Below are 4188 nucleotides of genomic sequence, written 5' to 3'. Positions count from 1 at the left end.
CCAACCTCCCAGACCAATCGCGAAGGCAGGGAGCAGCGGAGGGACGGCAGACGTTTGGGCCGGACACTAAGAGTTAAGATGTGGCGGAGGGGCGGAGTGGGGGGGCGGGGGCGGCGGGGGAGGGGCGGGAAGGGGAAAGTGGCGCGGGGAGGGAGACTGGGGGACGACAGATTTCCAGCTTCTACGACGCTCTGCCTAAATTAAAAAGCAACCAATCGGAACGGCCGGAAGGGGGGCCGCGCGTCCTAAGCCAGTCATTCCTGGCCTGCCAATCACCCAGCGGGTAGCCAATCAGCGGGGGCCCTGGTGCTCGACTTCCTTGTATTTGGGAAAGTGTGGTGGTGGGTGCGCGCTTGCGGCGGAGGGTAAACATTCGACAGTCCCCGCTCTGAGAGGGAGGGACAGAGAGCGAACTGTCAGATCCTAGCGAGAGCGGGCGCTCGAGAGAGGGAGAGAGAGGGAGAGGGAAAGTAAGACAGGGAGAAAGAGAGAATCCGGGCGCAGAGCTAGCTCCGGCTGCAACTCTGCCCCGGCACGCCCGCGCCCGCGCCCGCGCCCGCCGTCGGGCACTCTAGGAGCGGTACAACGTGCCCACAGGAGTTGGTTGTGTATCAAGGATCCCTGTATGCACACACACATCTCCATCTCCACCAATGCACTCTTCTTCTTCCTCCTTCTCCAGACAACTGCGGGGAAAAAAATAAAACACCAACCCCAACCTTCAGCAACAAGGTAACAGAGCAATTCGACATTTTTTTCCTGTTCAATTTTTGCCTTGTTATATTTGTTTCCTAATTTCTGCCCAAAAGGAAAGATGTCGCACCAGACCGTGACTGTTGCGAGGAAAATGAAAAGGGACTCTTGTTTCAGAGACATCCAAGAGCTCCGGCAATAGCAACTTCAGAGAAATGCACCATCGCAAGAAGTTTTCCTAGGACAGAACAAAACTTGAAAGGAGAGGACCAGAGTGGGAGAACAGGAGCCAGCCTCCCCACTCCACAGACGCCAGACGCCAGTATCACCACGCCTGTAAGGACCAGAAAAGTTTTACTATGCTAAGGAGAAACAGTGAAATGTGTTGCTGAAAAGCAGAGAAGCCAGCGGACCAGCAAGGAGCGGCCCGATTGCTGGCCACCCACGATTTGGCCAAGGAAGAAAGGAACCGCTTCGTCCTTTGTTGTCTCCCGTGAAACCTTTGCTTAGCAGGTGGACAGAGCCCCGCGCCGGGGCAGAGTCCGCACCCGCCAGAGGACGAGGACAAGAGGAACAACCGGAGCCCCTGCGCCCGGAGAGAGCGCCCGAAGTACGGGTCCCCGCCCCACTGGGCGAGCCTTGCTGGAGCGAGCCGATTGCTCCCGGCCAGGGGGGAGACCACGACCCCCCCTGAAAGGGCTGGCCACGGAGCTCACCCCGAGAAGCGATCCCCTCTCCCCAGGGCGCTGCTCCTGCTGCCGCTGCTGCGGCTGCTGCTGACCGAGGCCCGCCCGCGACCCCCGCGCCCTGCCGAGCGGCCTTGCAGCTGCAGCCCCGGGCCGCGGCCGCGGCGGCGGCGGGGGCGGAGGCGGCGGAGGAGGAGGCGGCGCGCGAAGGCGGCGGGGGCCGGCGGGGACCCGAGGCGGGGGAGGAGGAGCGGGGGGAGGAGGCGGGAGGCGGGGGGCGCGGCGGCGGCGGCGGGGCGGGCGGCCGCGGCTGCTGCTGCTGCGGCGGCGGTGGTGGCGGCGGTGGGGTGGCGGGAGCGAGCGGCATGGCCACGGCGGCTTCTAACCCCTACCTGCCGGGGAACAGCCTGCTCACGGCCGGCTCCATTGTGGCACTCGGACGCTGCGGGGCGGGAGGTGGCGGAGAGGGGCGGCGGCGGCGGTGGCGGGGCGGGGGGCGGCGGCGGTGGCATGCAGCCCGGGAGCGCCGCTGTGACCTCGGGCGCCTACCGGGGGACCCGTCCTCAGTCAAGATGGTCCAGAGCGACTTCATGCAGGGGGCCATGGCCGCCAGCAACGGCGGCCATATGCTGAGCCACGCGCACCAGTGGGTCACCGCCCTGCCCCACGCTGCCGCCGCCGCCGCCGCTGCCGCCGCCGCCGCGCGTGGAAGCCAGCTCGCCGTGGTCGGGCAGCGCGGTGGGCATGGCCGGTAGCCCACAGCAGCCGCCACAGCCGCCGCCGCCGCCGCAGGGCCCCGACGTGAAAGGAGGCGCTGGGCGCGAAGACCTGCATGCCGGCACCCGCTGCCACCGTGGGCCTCCGCATCTCGGGCCCCGCACCCCCGCACCAGGGCCACCCTGGGGGCTGGGGGGCCGCCGCCGCCGCCGCCGCTGCCGCCGCGCCGCAGCAGCAGCCGCCGCTCACCTTCCGTCTATGGCGGGCGGCCAGCAGCCGCCGCCGCAGAGTCTGCTCTACTCCCAGCCTGGAGGCTTCACGGTGAACGGCATGCTGAGCGCGCCCCCGGGGCCCGGAGGCGGCGGCGGCGGCGCGGGTGGTGGAGCCCAGAGCCTCGTTCACCCGGGGCTGGTGCGCGGAGACACGCCCGAGCTGGCAGAGCATCACCACCATCATCACCACCACGCTCACCCGCACCCGCCGCACCCGCACCACGCGCAAGGACCCCCGCATCACGGCGGCGGCGGCGCGGGGCCGGGACTCAACAGCCACGACCCACACTCGGACGAGGACACGCCGACGTCTGACGACCTGGAACAATTCGCCAAGCAGTTCAAGCAGCGACGCATCAAGCTGGGCTTCACCCAGGCCGACGTGGGGCTGGCTCTGGGCACGCTCTACGGCAATGTCTTCTCGCAGACCACCATATGTCGCTTCGAGGCCCTACAGCTCAGTTTCAAGAACATGTGCAAGCTCAAGCCACTGCTGAACAAGTGGCTGGAGGAGGCGGACTCGAGCACCGGCAGCCCCACGAGCATCGACAAGATCGCGGCCCAGGGCCGCAAGCGCAAGAAGCGGACCTCCATCGAGGTGAGCGTCAAAGGCGCGCTCGAGAGCCACTTCCTCAAGTGCCCTAAACCCTCGGCGCAGGAAATCACCAACCTGGCCGACAGCCTGCAGCTGGAAAAGGAGGTCGTGCGGGTCTGGTTCTGCAACAGGCGCCAAAAAGAGAAACGCATGACGCCCCCGGGCATCCAGCAGCAGACGCCGGACGATGTCTACTCGCAGGTGGGTACCGTGAGCGCTGACACACCGCCACCGCACCACGGACTGCAGACCAGCGTGCAGTGAAGGCCGGGGGGCGCAGCGCGAAGAGGGCCGCCGCCGCCGCCGCCACCTCCGCAGCCGCTGTCAGCACCGCCACGGTCGCCGCCGCCGCCGTCTCCGAGTCGCTGCCAAGAACCGCTGCTGCCGCCGCGCTGCCGCCGCCGCTGCCGCCACCCGCGCGCCGCCGCCGCCGCCGCCGCTGCCGCCGCCGCCGCCGCGCGCAGACCCAGCACCTGACCCGGGCCAGTGCGTCTCGGCTGCCTCCCCTCCGCCCAAAGACAGGCGTGCCACGGTCCTAGGAGCTGGGAGAACAACTGGGGAGACGCCGACCGAGAAGACTCTTTTTGAAGTCCAAGGAAGGAGGGACCAAAAAAATTTTAAAGCATAATAAATACCAAGACTGTTTTATATGCATATATAACAAACAAAACCGGAAGAGGAAAAGGGGGTGACCGGGACATCTCGTTTATACTCTGGTGGTGTTTGGTTTCTGTTCTGAAAGAAGGCTGAAGATTCCTAACGCACCAGAACTGCACTCTTGAGGTACTGTCCACCCGGAGAAGTCCTTCATGGCATCAGTGGAGAACACCTGCTTCGTCCTCTCCTCTGAGACGAGAGACACCCCCCTCCCCCGCCCCCCACTTCTTCCACTTCTTCCAAAAGGGCTGCCTAAAAGATCCATGGAAACTTTATTGGGAGCGACCTGAAAAGAAAGACACACCAGGTTTCGTGCAGGTCTGACTCTACTCCAGAACAGTGTTTTTCTTGGCCATATTAAAGTCTTTGGGGGAACAAATAAATCAACAATGAAATGGGAAGGAAGAAGAAACAGAGTCGGGGCGGGGGAGGGATGAAGATTCACAATTTCTGAAGTTCACAGACTGAATAGGAAAGCCAAAAGAAAGCATCCTCGCAGTAACCTTGGAAATAAAAGCAGCGCGAAAGAGCCCGGGCTGGGCGAGGCTGAAGGCAAGGCACACCCTGC

The 4188-nt window shown here is 64.8% G+C and overlaps 1 pseudogene; it reads left to right on the top strand.

Annotated features, from left to right (window-relative positions):
• Positions 1 to 1744: 1744 nt before the first annotated feature.
• Positions 1745 to 3227, top strand: LOC113832254 (annotated as a pseudogene).
• Positions 3228 to 4188: the final 961 nt, after the last annotated feature.

Source organism: Cricetulus griseus (genome assembly GCF_003668045.3).
Source record: "Cricetulus griseus strain 17A/GY chromosome 1 unlocalized genomic scaffold, alternate assembly CriGri-PICRH-1.0 chr1_1, whole genome shotgun sequence".
Classification (NCBI taxonomy): Eukaryota; Metazoa; Chordata; class Mammalia; order Rodentia; family Cricetidae; genus Cricetulus; species Cricetulus griseus.
The sequence above is the reverse complement of the archived record's forward strand: the minus strand, read 5'-3'. Positions and strand labels throughout refer to the sequence as shown.